Source organism: Dermacentor silvarum, chromosome 8 (genome assembly GCF_013339745.2).
Source record: "Dermacentor silvarum isolate Dsil-2018 chromosome 8, BIME_Dsil_1.4, whole genome shotgun sequence".
Lineage (NCBI taxonomy): Eukaryota > Metazoa > Arthropoda > Arachnida > Ixodida > Ixodidae > Dermacentor > Dermacentor silvarum.
Window position 1 is genome coordinate 5,458,597 of NC_051161.1, and position 16,483 is coordinate 5,475,079.

Below are 16,483 nucleotides of genomic sequence, written 5' to 3' on the forward strand. Positions count from 1 at the left end.
TACCCTGCTCGTTAGGCCGTCGACCGCCTCTACAAGTCTATCGTGTCCTTCTTGAGCGACTTGACATCGAATTGGAGTTGACCTAGGGTACTAAGGATCTTGTCCAATTTACCGTCTATGTCATTGGCAGGCGTGTCGCTGAGGGGAGTCGGACTGGGTGAAGTGTCCAGTGCGTGTGCTGTGTCTGTGCGCTTGGTTTGCTGGTTTGCGTTTTAAGCAATCTTTTCTCGTTAGCCAGTTCTGTCATTGTGCGTCTGAGTTGAGCGTTCTCGTGCTCGAGTGCTTTGATTCTTTCTAAGATGTCTTTGTGTACATTATTCTCTGGCCGCGCTTGCAAGCTCACCTGAGATTGGTCCCTCAGCGGCCCGCGGTTTGTGGGCAGCGTCCCCGTCGTTGCGGAGGCCTGGCATCCCGTTGTCGCCTTGACTCGCTGGGCCCAGCTGTTGGCTCCGGCCGGGGGTGCGAAGCGCACCCCCGAGGTGGAGCGGCCTCGGCTCCCGGCGCCTGATCTTAGGACTGCTCGCCATGGTCAGTTAGGCTGAGGTTGGGTTGTAGTGACGCTGCTCCGGAGCCAGCACTCACAAGGAGGACGGAGTCCTCCATACCGGAGAGCGAGCAGCTGTCGTCATCATCTACCTCGGGGGTGCGTCTAGAAGTTTTGAGAGGGCGGCCGGATACATCCTTGTAGGGACCGCCGGGCCTGCGCGAGGGGCGCGAGGAGTGCGCAATTTGTTGGGCAATCATCGCGGGAATTGTGTCTTGCAATTTTGAGATGGCGGTAACCATCATTGATATTTGATTTTCCAAGTCGGTGAATCGGGCGTCTATGGCCCCGAAACGGGCCTCGAATGCGGCCTCCGCGCTTGTTGCCGCCTTCGGCTCCACGAGCTCACTTTCCATTACCTCAGTCGCGGGGAGGGAGGGAGGAGAAAGAGGCTGGTTGATTTTGGATTCTAATTCGTTAATTTTTTTTAGCAGCATCCCGTTTTGGGCCCTGAGTGCTGCTATTTGATCTTGCTCGGCGCTCCGCGCGCTTGGGAGGGGAGTAAGAGGGGGGGAAGAAGCAGCCCCGCCCGAATTGCTCACCTGGCGTCCGTTTTTGAAACAATTCGGCCACCCCTGTTCACATTGTCCAGTGGAACTGTCGGGGCTTCCGTGCCCGCGCGAAGCGGGCGAATCTTCGACATTTCCTTTCAACTCTCGACTCGCTTCCGGCGGTGGTTGCCCTCCAGGAGCCAGGGAGCGGCGCCACCCTTACAAGCTACATCACCTTCCAGCAGGACCCCTTTTCCTGCGTCTGTGTAAATAAAAATTATACAGCTAATCTAGTCGACTTGGAACTTGAAACTGAATATTCGTATGTGATAGTTACACTTCTTCCGCTCAAGAAACACGATGCAACACTCCACATACTCAACATATACTGTTCCCCCAGACTCAAAAATATAACGTTCGCAGCGCTCTTTAGCCGCGCTCTAAAGGCTGCGGGCAGGGACCCCCTGATGATTGTGGGCGATTTCAACGCCCACAGTACTCTCTGGGGGTACGTGCGTGAGGAGAAGCGTGGACGCAAGCTAGTGGAACTTACGTCCACGCTGGGCCTGACTCTCCACACCGACCCTGCATATCCAACGCGGGTGGGTAACTCCGTGACCCGGGATACGTGTCCGGATCTTACCTTTACCAAAAACATTAGACACGCAGAATGGGCCAACACCGAGGAAACCCTCGGGAGTGACCACTGCCTTATCACTACCACCGTAATGACTAAACCATTGGCAAGACCACACGCACAAGCTGGGCTCCCCGACTGGAATAAGTTCCGGCAAAGATACATCAATTCGGCCTCTATCCGCGAACAAGGATACCACGCGTGGGCACAAGAATTGGTTACACACCTTCGTTCGACGGAAACCCAAATTCAACTCTCGGAGGCAACGCCGGAGGTAGACAACCACCTTCTGCACCTCTGGGAGGCGCGGCACAGCCACGTCCGCAGATGGCGCCGCCAAAAACATAATAGAAAGCTCAAAATTCGCATATGCCGAGCTCACCCAGCGAGCGGCAGAGTACGCGGCCCAGATCGCCGACTCGAACTGGGTGGACCGCTGTAACACGGCGGCCAGACAAATGTCTAGCCGGAGCACGTGGCGCCTCTTCCGCGCCCTAATTGACCCGGCTGAAACATGCGCCGGGACACAAAAACGTCTCCAACGAGCTATTCATAGCTTCGATGGAGATACCTCAAAATTAGCGTACAAACTACGCGACCAGTACCTTTGCACTCAACAGGACCCCCGAGGGCCCGCGTACTCGTATGCAGGTTCAGAGAACGCGGAGCTGGATCAGCCGTTCCAGCTGCATGACCTGAAGGTGGCCCTAGCTAAAATGAAACGAGGAACGGCACCGGGACGGGACAAGATAACCGTGAAACTGCTTGCCATCTTCCCGACCCCACCTACGATACCCTGCTCGCTTTCATCAACTCGATCTGGCTTGGTGAGGCACCCCTCCCAATCGAATGGAAGACCGCTCTGGTAATTTTCATTCCAAAAGCCGGAAAAACCATAAACACAGACAACCTCCGCCCCATCTCCCTCACGTCTTGTGCGGGAAAGCTGATGGAGACCATGGTGCGGGACAGGCTGTCTGGGTTTCTGAAAACCCAAAATGCATTCGCAGACACCATGTTTGGTTTCCGCCCGCACCGGTCCGCGCAGGATGTTCTGCTTCAACTCGACCGAGAAATTCTCAACCCTGTCCAATACCCCCTCAACGATAAGGCTATACTCGCCCTAGACTTGAAGGGGGCTTTCGACAATGTCACACACGAAATTATCCTGCAACATCTCTCCCAGACCAACTGTGGACATAACACATTCCAGTATGTCCAGCAATTTCTCTCGGATCGACAATCTTTCATCCGAATCCAAGACGAAGAACATGGCCCCTATCAACTGGGAACGAGAGGTACCCCACAGGGCGCGGTTCTCTCGCCGTTACTTTTTAATCTGGCCATGATGAAGCTTCCGGCTCAGCTGGCGAAGGTCGAAGGCGTCCAGCACGCGCTGTACGCCGACGACATAACCATCTGGGCCAAACACGGATCGGTTGGAGACATTGAGGCCAACCTGCAGCAAGCGGTGGAGATCGTGGACGTCTACGCCCGCCGCTGCGGCCTACAGTGCTCCCCATTCAAATACGAATTTGTGCACATTCACCCGTCGCCTAAGTGCACCACCAAAATGGAGCTATTCCTGGCCAGCGGCCCGATACCCGAACACGATGAGATTCGAGTGCTTGGTCTCTTTATCCACAAACACAAACGAGTTGATACAACAACAGCCAAATTGCGTAAGGTGGGGGACCAGGTGGGCCGCATGGTCCGCCGGGTTTCCAACAAACGCGGGGGGTTACGATGCAAAGACGCCTTGCGGCTGGCGCATGCATTCGTGACCAGTCTAGTCCTCTACTCGACTCCTTACCTCCACCTGCGCAAGTATGACGAGAACGCCCTCGAGGTGATTCTCAGGAAGATGTACAAGCGTGCCCTTGATCTCCCGATAACCACGTCCAACCACCGCCTCATGGGCCTGGGGATGGTAAACACGTTCGCGGAGCTCCGGGAGGCACACTTGACAAATCAATATACAAGACTTTCAAAGACGCCGTCGGGACGCCGCCTATTAGTCCGACTACACATCCAGCACCCAACACTGACGGAAGAGCGCGTACGCATCCCCGAAGTCTGGAGGTACGCCCTGCACGTGCGGCCTCTTCCGGCCAACATGACACGTGACGACCACAGTGGCAGGCGCCTTGCGCGGGCGGAGGCACTGGCCCGCCACTATGGGAACAAACACGGAATCTTCTACGTGGACGCCTCCGGCCCTCACCATGGGGGGTGGTACACGGCCGCAGTCGTCCATGAAAACGTCGCGGTGAACGGCCTAACATTCAGAGCTCAAGACATAACACATGCGGAGGAAGTTGCCATCGCGCTAGCTGCCGCAGACCAGGACTCGCGCGTCATCATTACCGACTCGAGAGGGGCCTGCAGAAATATTGAACAGGGGTACATTCCTCTCATTGCGTCTCGCATCCTTCAAAACAGTGACTACCTCGGGGCCCCCGCGTCTCGAATGATCGTATGGGCTCCTGCTCATATGGGCCTCGAAGGCAACGAAACGGCAGACGCCGCTGCCCGCGCGCTCACTCTCCGGGCAACAGCCTTCAGACCCTTCCGAAATGGATCCCGAACCCAATCCGGCCCTAACTTTTCGAGAAATTACTCAACTATACCAATTCGGCCACGCAATTTATCCTAAGCCCTGTAAGGGCCTTACAAAGGCAGAGGAACGTACACTCCTCCGCCTTTACACCAAAACACTGCTGTGCCCGGCAGTTTTAAAGCACTTTGATCCTGCCTGTACAGGAAAATGCCCGCACTGTGCGGAGAAGTCTTCGGACATCTTCCACATGGTGTGGGCATGCCAATCAACCCCGAACCTCACCCCAAAACCAAACCCCACCCGGGAGGACTGGGAGGCAGCCCTGCTCGGCTGCTCCGACCTGGCGAGTCAGAAGGCCCTGGTCGACCGAACACAAGCCGCGGCGGCCGCCAATGGGCTCCTGTAATGAGGAGCCCACCTAGTGAGTGTGAGAGGTGGCCCCCTCCGGGCCACCTCAAGCTTCTTCCGTGTTAATTAAATAAAGTTTTTTCATCATCATTATCATCGGCTCCCGGGTGTGCGGGAGCGGCTCCTGCGACCTCTGCTGGCCGATCGGGATCCCGAGCTCCCTCTGGATCTGGAGCGTCCTCTGTGCCCGCGCTGTCCGTTTGGCCACTGCGCCGCATCTGCGCCGTTGTGCCTTAAGAGACTCGTCGCCTTATCTCGAATTTTCTTGGCCACAATGGCTGCCTGCTTGTTCTCGATTCTTCGCTTGTGTACCACGTACGGGACCTGGTATCTGTTCTTGCATTCCTTGCTGGCCGTGGGGTGTTTCTCGCCGCACAACGCACAAGAGACCTCTTCGCAAACGTGATCTGCTCCGGGGTCTGCAATGCCGCAGCCCCTGCAAGTCTGTTTCTCAGGTGTGGGGCATACGTCTGCTCGGTGCCCTAGTTTTCCGCAAGCCTGACATATGGCGATCTGCTTCCTGTAGAGCGAGCACTCTACCCATGCACATCCGTACATCACGTGGGTGGGAACTTTGTGTCCTTCGAAGACCACTATCACCGTCCCGGTTTCCTTAATGCGCTTCGCCGCCAGTGCGAGTGGGTTTCTCGGGTTGACGACAGATCTGGTTATCGTTTCTTGCGTGTGGTGGAGCGGAATGTTGCGAATGACTCCCTTGCACGTGTCGTCCGGTGCAGTCTGGTAGGAGGATGCCTCGTACGTCTGTCCGGCGATGGTGATGCTCCGAATTTTCAAATATCCGTGGACATTCTCGGGTAGCGGGGAACTCACGACCATGATCTGTTTGAGGTTGGGGCAAATCGTGTCCCCATCGCACTGCGTCGTTTCGAGTCCGGCTGCTTCTTGAATGGCCTGCACAATTTCCACGTGTCCGGTTTTGGCGATGTTCAGTCCACCGCGGATGCGAATTTCTACTTTGGTCTCGTTTTGCGGGAGTAAGGGCATTCTACTTGCCTTGATGATTTATTTACGGGGCGACACGGGCTTGAATGCTTTCGTTCTGGCACCGTAGGCTGCCACGTTGGCGGCGACGTTGAGGTTAGGCTTAGGCTTGGTCGTTCTTCGTGGCACAATGTCGCACCACCCATTGCTAACGTAAACCTCCGATGGAATGATTTCTCGGCCGGTGACTTCGTAAGGCATTGCAGTGTGGTTGGCAAGACTTGGGTTGAAGTCTCTTCCGGCGGGAGCCCCACCGTCCGTCCAAGCGGCGAAGTCGTCGGCGGGCACGGCGTTAGGGTAAGCGGGGCCCTACCGACGTTAGGGTTAGCCGACGTGGCGCCCGCTTCGGGCACAAAAGTTCTCGCAGAAGTACACAAAATGAACTCACAGGGCCGAAAATGGTCTTGAAATCAAGCATATATCTTCATAAACGTGATGCCGCGGTGCGGTGGCACTGGTTTCGCAAAAGTCTCACTTAATTTGAGAGAGCTCTGCGGAGTAAGGATAGTAGTTTTATTCGCTGCATAAACTTGGACATGCAGCAGCACCAGCAACGCTCAGAACTGCATTCGACGCCGTCGGCGTTTTGCCCGTGTTAGCACCGAACGCGCGCGGCGTTGGTGCCTCTGGGGGTGGTGAAAAACTTTTATTTCTCTAATAGAGAGAGTTTGGGGGCCACATAGTGCCCCGCTACATGGTCGGCGTCCCTAGTCTGGGACACCGCATGACGAGGCCCCGTCTTGCGCCCGTTTCACCAGAGCCCGTTGGGACTCCAGCGAGGAGCAGTTGAGGAGGCCAGTCTCCCATGCCTCTCGGGAAGGGGAAGGGAGGAGGTGGGGATTTTTAGTACATGCCCACACCCTGTGGAAGGTATCGCGGGTCTCCCCACAGTGCGGGCACCGCCCATCCGTGTTGGGATCGAAATGTTTGATGATTGCAGGACAGAGTAGAGTACCTGTCTGCAGGCGCCTTAAAGTTCGCTCCACCGCCTTACTCAGCCCCTTTGCAGGAGTCGGGAAAAGGCGGTGGTTATCGCTATAATGTCTTATAATTTCCCTGAACCGCAGCAGCGGTAGGTTTGCCTCCGAGCTAGAAGAGCTAGGGTGAGGAGCCCGGTTGGGGGCGGCTCGGAGGTTTTCGACGATATCAGAACGGGACACTCGTCGAGCAGCGTCGGAAGTCTTAACCACCTTCTCGCCTCGCAACGTTTTTATATAATTACGCATTTGGTGCCCTCCCTCCTGTCCCCCCACGGCCTTTCGTATGACGGAAGAAGTCACGTTTGCTCTCTATATATATGGAGATAGTAAAGAAGGAAAGAGACGCTTAATTCCGCAGCCCTTCAGGGAGCACGGCGCAGAACCTCACGGCGACAGAAATCCGGTTTGAGTGTCCATATAATTGCTATCGCAATAAAAAAAAATCACCCCCAAGCACTCTGTACAGATGGTTAACCAGCAAAGCTGAAACGTGCGGCCCCGGTGTTTAGCAGTGCGTTAATCCCGACGCTGCACTGAAGCTTTTCTCAATTATTGGTTACATGTTTGAGTTTCTAGTGGAACGCAAGCGCCAATGGCGGGCGGATGCTGCTAACCACGACGCCGAGCTAACTGGAGATATCGAACGCATGCGACAACGGCGAGCCGAGGAAGCGGCGTTGCGGCAGAGCAGCATCAACGTGGCAATGGCGGGAACGCGTTCGCCGGGGCTACAGTGTAGTACACTGTAGCCGGGGCCGAAGCGGGCTTTTCGGAAGCCCGCTTTCGGCGGGAGTTTCTCGAGCGGCACTTGGCGCGCGTGCTTGAGTACGACGCAGAGAACGACGTCACTAACGGCGCTGCCAATGGCGCGCGCGCTTGGGTGCGACGCAGAGAACGACGTAACTGACGGCGCAGCCAATGGAGACCTTTATCGAAACACGTGGCGAACGGTTTTTCGTTTCGCCTAGCCATATACAGCTTTCGCTGTAAAACAACCCTAAAAAGCAATGGCAGTTGCTGAATGACTTTTTGAAGAGGGAGCCGCCTAAGTTTATCTCTAAGAGTGTACGCGACAATCTTACCTTTTGTCAGCGTGCTCAGATAGCAAACGCTTTTTCTGATCATTTCGCATTACCTGAGCGAGAAAACAACTTTTCAGCCTAAAATAGACCGCCTGAGCCATTCATTTTTCCTTCATCCTGTCACGCCGCATGAAGTGCTTTCTATTACGCGTAATCTTCGCAACACAAGTCCAGGATTAGATGGCATTGCAGTGCGCCACCTCAAACTAGTCGCTGATGCCATTTGTGAGCCCCTGAGCGTAGTAATTAACCTGATCTTTAAATGTGGTGAATTTCCGCCATTGCTAAAACGTGCAAAGGTTATTCCAGTTTTTAAGAAAGGTAATCAAGAATTAATATCAAATTACCGTCCCATTTCGATTCTTTCTTCCTAAGTAAAATAATTGAAAAATTATTTTTGATCAGATTAAGCAAGTATTCGGAAAAAATTCATATAATTAAATCCTGCCAGTTTGGTTTTCGGTCTGGAAGCTCTACTAACTTAGCTCCACTTTGTATAACTGATATAATTAGGAATAGTTTTGACAATAATAAATTCGTCGGTTCCGTTTTCTTAGACCTTACTAAGGCATTTGATACTATTGATCACATGATTTTATTTCGTAAGCTTGAAGAATATGGAATAACTGGCCCTGCCCTAGCCTTTTTAAAAAGTTATTTGTATGATAGGGAAATTATTGTATATGCGTGTGAAACTTTTTCCCGTTCTAAAAAAAAAAAAAAAAAAAACAAAAAAAAAAAAACCCTTAACCAAAGGTTACCACAGGGCTCAATACTGGGGCCTTTGCTTTTTTCTGTTACATTAATGATATGCCAGACGTCACAGACTTAAGTCATTACGTTCTGTATGCTGACGATACTATATCTATAACTGATAAGTGTATCTCTTCTCTACTAATCAAACTAAATAAGACTCTTGGCTACCTAATGAAAAGGTGCAACGACAACGGTCTAGTCATTAACCCATCTAAAACGAAATTTTTAGTCTTCCATTCGCACCAAAAGTGACTAGTGATTCCTCCTTCGTTAACCTTAGGCAATCATTCTATTCCCATTAGCGATTCCGTTTCATTTCTAGGTGTTATCCTAGACAGCCATCTCAAGTTTCACCTGCACATCAACCATGCCAAGCTTAAGTGAGCTTTTGGTATCCGTGCGCTTATCAAGGCACGGTACTATTTTTCTCCTTGCATGCTTTGCTTTCACTCTACTTTGCGTTCATTCATTCGCACATTAACTACGGATTAATCGTTTAAGGTAATACATATCTATGTTATTTGTCTTCAGTTCAGCATTTACAAAATCAAGAAATACGTATCACCCACAGTTCACCCCGCTCTAATGCCATCGGTCTACTTGAGCAGTACAATATAAAGAAGTTATTCAACTACAATTTAGCAATAATGTTCCCAGCTGACATTTCAATACATTCAAAGTAGGTCCCTTAAGAATACCAACTCCACTAGGTTCGCATCTAATTATAATTTTTTGTTACCTTCCGTTCGCACTAACTATGGTAAAAAAAAAAAAATCTACATTCGCTACCATTATTGGAATCGTTTTCCTGCTTCACTTAAAATACTACCTACGTTTCAGCGTTTCAAAGCTTCGCTAAATAATTATCTACTAACCTCTGATAATTTTCATGAATAAATATTTGTATTTTCGAGTCACCTAACTAATAAGTATCACCAGTTCTTTTTTTCTTTTTTTTTTGCAGTGTTCACATTGCGCCACATTTTTTTCTCTTTGTTCGTTGTTTTTTCTTCTGCCTTTACAAATTGTATAATTTTTGACACTTCCGTTGTTATTTCTGTTACACTACATCGCATTAGAGCATCGTTTGTTGGGTTTTCTTTTTTTATTATCATTTTTTTCTTGCAACTAATATACCGGGTGTTCAAAATTAAGCTTTACGTAATTTTTAAAAATCGCTTGTGGCAGGTAGCATAATTCTTATCGTTGAGCTGGGTCATTCGAAGAGGCGGACATTAGTAGCTCAAGAAATCGAAACACATATTCAACTAATTAACAATAATTGACGAATTACCTTCTTAGTTAATTACTTTACGACACATATTGAAATTTACGAATTGTAGCCGGTGAGTTTGCAAGACGCATCCACTGAAATGAATTTGCAGGATGATACCAGTTTCGAGATATTATTTCCCTAAGTGTGGGACGATCGAAATACATGGGCGTTCCAGTCACTTTTGTGCTTCAATGTATAAAACAACATTTTGGTTTAAAAAAATGGCTGTGGTTTAGCTCTGGTTAAACATATAGTCGAGTAGCGATAGCTGCAGACCCCCGGTTGCGCTTAGGCTTCGCTTGTAGTTAGACATGTTGTTATTAAACTTAGTGGTTTCCCACTAGACTAAGAAAGGAGAGACGTTGTAGTCAACCAACGGGTAAAAATGCATTTTTCACACCAATGAATACGCTTCTATGATCCGTAAAGTAATGGGCTTTTGTGGCGACATCGTCAATGGCGTAGTTAGACTGCGCATCATAAGAAGCCAACAAACAAAGACACCAAGGACAACATAGGGGAAATTACTTGTACTTGCTAATTGAATTAAAGAAATGATAAATTAATGGAAATGAAAACGGATGAAAAAACAACTGTCCGCAGGTGGGGAACGAGCCCACGTCTTCGCATTACTCGTGCGATGCTCTCACCATTGAGCTACCGCGGAGCCGTTTTCCCATCCACTTTCTGGGGTATTTATGTTTTTTTACGACTAGAACTAACCCTGGGAGTGTTAGCCAGCGCCACCACTCACAAACCTAGAGGCGGATGTGGAACATCCTTTCTGCCGCAGGTGTCACGAGCACGTGATCTTTTTGGGGGATGGCAACTGGTCAATAAACCCACATATTACAGTGGCTGTACACATATGCTACCTGAAGGCATCAATGTTGCCGGATTCGAGCCCTCGTTATGTAATGAACGAGAAGGCAACTTCCCCACTGCGTAGTGGTACTGGGCTGCAACTGAAACTTTGAAGAAACGTCGTGCCGAAGAGACCGAAGAGGAGCGTACCGAACGACTCGACAAATGACGGAAGAGAGATACGGTTAGAAGAGCGCGTTCACAGACCGTTGATAGGGTCGACCAACGCAAGACTGACTTTACGACCAGACTGAGTGAGTGCGAGTCTGCTACCCGTGAGTTTCACCGGCGACAAATCATTCTAATGCCACAACCTCTCACACACTGTGAACACGCTACCAAACGGATTCGCATCCCTCTCTTGTTTTCGTTAGATGGTAATACGGCAAGCTGTAAATAAAGCGGCTAACCACCAGACTTCTGATTAGGCGAAGGGCTCCTTCATCCCCGTCCTTTTCGTGGCTTTATCATTCTTGCGACTTGTCTTGCCGTCTTGATGAGGTTAAGCCCGTGTTGGCAGTGTTGATTTGATTGTAGCCACATGCCTAGTTGTGGTCTCCTCAGGTATTGCATCATTTGCAAGTCTGATCTCCAGTTTATGGGCAGGGTCCGCCGGGACGTTACGATTCCCTTATTGTGTCGCTGCGATCGATTTCAGTCGGAAAGACAAACTTTATCGAACGCATTGCGACGACTTGACGATCGACCGTTGTCCGTGCAGGTGCTCCTTGAAGACCGTCCCCATCGCTCGTCAGCCCACAAAGCTGTGAAGGCACTGTTGTCTTACTTGAGGACGACTGGCCGTACAGTCGAGTTTGCGGCTGCTCTGGCGCCATCTGGCGCAGCGACGCAACAGTGTTGGGAAGTGGGCGCCGCAGCTCGGCCGGCTCGATGAGTATTCTTTCCCGCGCGCTACATTTCGTCTCGGCCACGGTTGAAGCCGTTTTGCTTTGTTCACCTGCCTCCTTATTTTTTATTGCGATAGCAATTATATGGACACTTGAACCGGATTTCTGCCGTCGGCGTCGCCGTCGCCGTCGCCGTCGCCGTGAGGTTCCCTATAGATAAAATCTTCGCCGCGCGCCGTATGCCCGAGAGGAAGCGTGCGGAGACGCGCGCTATCACGGAGAGCGAACGCACTCAATCTCCCACGCGCAAGCAAGGAAGCAGGAAGCCAGCGCCGGAGGGAGCAAGGGGGGGGGGGGGGGGGGGCGCACTTCTCTGCCAACAACCGCGCTCGTCGCTCGCTCGCACCGTCTCTTATCTCCACACGGCTCTGACCTTTAAGTGCATTCGCCGCTCAGTTTCATTTGAAGCGATAGACCGGACGTACCTTCGCCCGCTGCGGCGTATGCTTGCTGCCAGCGTTTTGACAGTCGTTGTCTGATGTCATTCAGTGTGATCTCTTCGTGTTTGTGCGCGCTCACACCACGCTTGTTCATTCAGTTCGTAATAGTCGGGCCACATTTTCCAACGCACGCTACACACGCAATGCTGCCCGGATCGGCAGTGCAGCGCTACAGGTGTGTCCCTTCGCACGCGCTGCCCACGGGAAGCGCTTCTCATCAACACCACCGTTTCACACGTGCCTTCTCGTGGTCATCGAGTCTCTCTTCATGTCGGTCTACTTACGCCGCAGCACACCTGCTTACTTAATCAGCTCATGTTTACTACAATTCATATTGCTACCAAAGCCGCTCACCTTACTTCGTATGACATTGCTGTGTTGCTATCGCATTCATTGCTTCGCCCTTAGGGCGAAACTGTGACATTTTTTTATACGTCTTGCGACGGTGCAATGGCATGCGCTTCATCGGCAAGCGTCAGAGGTGAGAAAAAAGAAAAAAAAAGGGCAAGTGGAACCGGCGATACTGCTGCGTAAAGGGCTGTCACAACCACGAATGTCAGCCCGGGATAAAGTTGTACAGGTTTCCTGGCAAGTCTTATGAGATCGAACGGCGAAAGAAATGGATCGCAGCTGTGAGGAGAGTAAAGTAAGTCAGCTTCTTTGATATTTGTGAGAAGGTTTTGTTCTGTAAAGCGGGCTACACATGCGCGTTTCACAGCTCGTTGTGCGACGCCAGCGGCCATGGCCAGCTGCTGAACATTTAAAAGAAATTTGTCACGACTTTGCTGATTTGACGACTGCTTGCCGTTGTCTTAGCATTCGGTATGATCAGCATAGCACTGGCGTGTGCGATGAGTAATATTTTATGCCAAGGAAGCCTATCTTGTGCTGGCGAGCACTAATTCGACGATCCTCGTTTCGGACGCTGGCACTTGAGAGGCGCGGTTTCACATGGTGCGATTTTTCTTGTGATATACATTTGGGATGTATCATTGTAAAAGCAAAGCGCGTATGCAAGGAAAGGAATTCGCAAGCGAAATCGTATCTCGTGAAATGGGCCTAATGAGCCTCGATCATTGTACATGATGAAAAACGAACATTCGCGTCATGTAAATTAAGATCGCCTAGTTAATAAATTTCGTTTATCAGCGCAGCAGGTGGCTCCGACTGGGTCCCAAACGAGTCAACGAGGATAGCATGGTCACTGCCACACGATCCAACAATCCGAATCGTTTAGCTCACTCGACATGACTGTGCTGACGACAGCCTACGAGTGAGCGTGCAGCTGCACGCGGTCCAGATCGAGCTGTATGACAATCTAAAGTAACAGTGTGACAGGGGCATCAAATGATAGGCCGCGGCGTACAACGCGCCGGAGCGAAATGAGGCATGCATTGCCAACAGTGAGGCGTCGATTAAAAATCGGTCAACTACAACGTTTTCAGGGTGCCAGTTTAGTGACTTCAGTTTTAGTATAACAGTAAGCTTTACTCGCGTGAAGGCTGACGTCGTATACTTGCTTTCCCTGTTGCGAACGGCACTTCGCGTGAACGTCCACGCCGTCCACTTCTTTCACGCAAGCAACATGCGAAGCAGCGTAGAGCTTGTCTCCGCTGGTTAACGCTGCACCGTGAAAGTAATCGTCTATTCCTTTAATAGGCCTGAACCCCGCAAAAACTATTTGTGACATCACAGAGGGCCACGCTTGTACTTTCACGTACACACACGCACAAAAAAAGAAGACGGATCGCGGATATACGCGCGGCTTTCGGAGGCGTGTATACGTAGTTCCGAAATCTCGCTGTCTTCCCCCTTCCCAGTTTCGCGCCGCCCGCCACATGCGACGCTGAGCATCGCGCCACCGCTGCTGCGCAGCAGCGCCGCCTGTTCACTGTACGGAGCCTCATGAACGCCTTTGAATTGCTCAGGCCCTCCGCGTGCGTGCGCGAGCTCACCGTGTCCTTCCTCCTCCCTCCCTCCTCTCTCTATCTCATCTTTCTATTCCCTCTTTCCCGTCCCCCAGAGTAGGGTAGCCAACCAGACGCATTTCTGGTTAACATCCCTGCCTTCTCTTTCTCTCACCTCCTCCTCCTTGCCTCTCCAGACTCGTATAATCTCTGTGACGCGCATTGCAGCCCTTTGGCTCCCGTGTTGCTTTCATTATTCGTGATAAAACATATTAAAATATTAAACTGTTACGCTGTGCACTTTTTATTTTTAAGAGTTGAGCGTTGTGTACGACTTATTCAAAGGAGTAACTCTCCCTGCACTCTTACAGCTCATCTGTTATTCGGGAGGAGTATGCAGCTTTCAGTTTCGCAACTAATAAGGTGGTTCCGCGACAAACCTGCTTAATGAAAAAGATCTCTTGCCGAAGTGTTCATATATAGATAATAACTACTAACGACTAAAATAAGAACTATGCATGGGCAACTTTTATAACTGTGCCGCTCATTGTGATCACCTGGATGTGTGATACGTCGACAACATCCAGTACAAGCCCAGTACCGTTCGTACGCTATAAGTTTTGCATCATAACTTCGCACTGTTTTATTGTAATACACACTAAGCATAGGAGGCTCAAACCCACCCGATCAGTTTGTCTGAGTGGGCGTTCTCGCGGAGCGGGCGAAGCCTCGAGCCGTAGCTGCGCAGTAGGGGAGCGTGACGTGAGCGGCAAACGCCAGCACGCGGGCCTAAGATGGCGTCGCGTGGTAAACCAAACATGAAGCAAAAGACGCTGGCTCGCGCTCTCGGCTACAACGCCACATCGTTCTTCTTGTAGATGGCGTCGTGAATCCTCATTCGCGGTGATTCGCATATCGTAAACAACCAGCATAGTGGTTGGCGCGTTGGAGCGGAAGCGTTGGTCCTCAAAGCAAACGAAGAATCTTCTTAAGGAAATCAAGGTGCCCCAACAGAATTTCAAAGACGGACCCGTTCTTACTCACCTATAACGAATCGGCAACAGATCATCCCAAATTTTATTATCAGAAATATATTATCAGGCACAGCCGTCAAGCTCATGGCAGTGTTGGGCAACGTTCAAAATGTTCCTATAAGTTCGGAGAAACAAATACCTGGCTTTGCTACAGCTGTTGCACTAGCCGTATAAGAGGCGGATTTATCGTGAGTAGAAACGGTGCATTTCGGTAAATAAGAAAGGCTACTTTCATCATCATCATCATCATCATTGCCAGAAGCTGACCCCCCCCCCCCCCCCCCCCCCTCAGAAAAAACCTGGATCCGCCCCTGATCATACATGCGTAATGGACAAATGGTCCCCGGACTGATGTATGCGGACGACAGAGTACTACCCGCGGACAGCGCGAGAGATTTACAGACACTTGCAAATATGCGTGGTAACGCAGCGACAAATCTAGGCCTGAAGTTTAACACAGAGAAATTGGGAATTATGATCTTTCATAGAGAGACGAGTAATTGCGGGGTGTCAATTTAACAGCAAGTCATACCCATTGTCAAGCAATATAAATACCTGGGCGTATACATAAACGAAGGAAATACTTACTCAAACACCCACCAAGATAATCTGAAAATAAAGGGGAAGCGGAATGCAGTAATAATGAAACACAGGGCACTGTGGGGCCACAGATTAGAGCCGCATACCGTTTTTTTTTTATTCTGTCTATCGTGAAATCAGATTGAATCGGACCATCCAACAAAAGACACCACTGGAAGCTAACACGGAAGGTTTGTTTACACGTTGATCACAATAAATCATTGTGAATGAACTTGCCTCACGGCAATTTGGATCGCGATCGACTGCAATCGCGGTCCTCAATCGCGGGCATAGCATGCACAGTCCTGCTGAGTGAACTCAACTGTCTCCTGGCGACCTTTCTTCATAGCCAGCAAAAAAAAAAAAAAAAAAAAAAAACCAGGTCGGGTCTATCACAGTAGGCATTGCGCGAGTGACACTGGTATTATAAGGTGTCTTTTTTTCCCCTTTTGCTAAGACCAGCTTTACGTTTTCTTCGCTTTCCTGTTGAAGGGATTTCAGTGCTGCAGTCTAGCGCAAAAAGAAAGCACCTTTCTCTTTCCCAACATGGCACTGTCTTGGATGATCGTATGTGGTAATCAACACAAGCAGTCAGTGTTCATGCATTTTATTTACAAGTTTTACTACACCTTACATATAAATAGTTGTTATGCGGGGACTGCGACCATGCATTTCCTTTTGTAAGAAAAAAACAAGAACCAAAAGAAAATGCTCATCATATGTAAAGGAAATTTTCATCTACAAAGTCTGCAATATGGGAAACCAGCGCTGCTCAGGGGTACCAAAGGTAGTTTTAGCCAAGTGCACCATTGTTTTTAACACTGTCTTTTAAAAGCAACTGGCATCTCTGCAACATGAAGCTACGTAGGAAAATTTTATTACTGATAGCGTGTCATTTTACGCGCGCTTCTTGTCGGTGGATATTTATCAGGAACAATGATCGAAGAAAACAATATTAAAGTGAAATAAACCAAGTTTATTAGCTGCGTGGTGCGAAGAATGACCGATGTATTTC

General features: G+C 50.1%; 1 protein-coding gene and 1 non-coding gene across 2 annotated transcripts in view; one reads left to right on the top strand and one right to left on the bottom strand.

Annotated features, from left to right (window-relative positions):
* The window catches only part of LOC119460548 (uncharacterized), a 128,846-nt gene that overhangs the window by 45,729 nt on the left and 66,634 nt on the right, over positions 1-16,483 (top strand). The gene's annotated exons all lie outside the window — the stretch shown is intronic.
* Trnat-agu (transfer RNA threonine (anticodon AGU)) lies at positions 10,332-10,403 on the bottom strand. The gene has a single exon. It is a non-coding gene; the product is annotated as a tRNA-Thr (tRNA).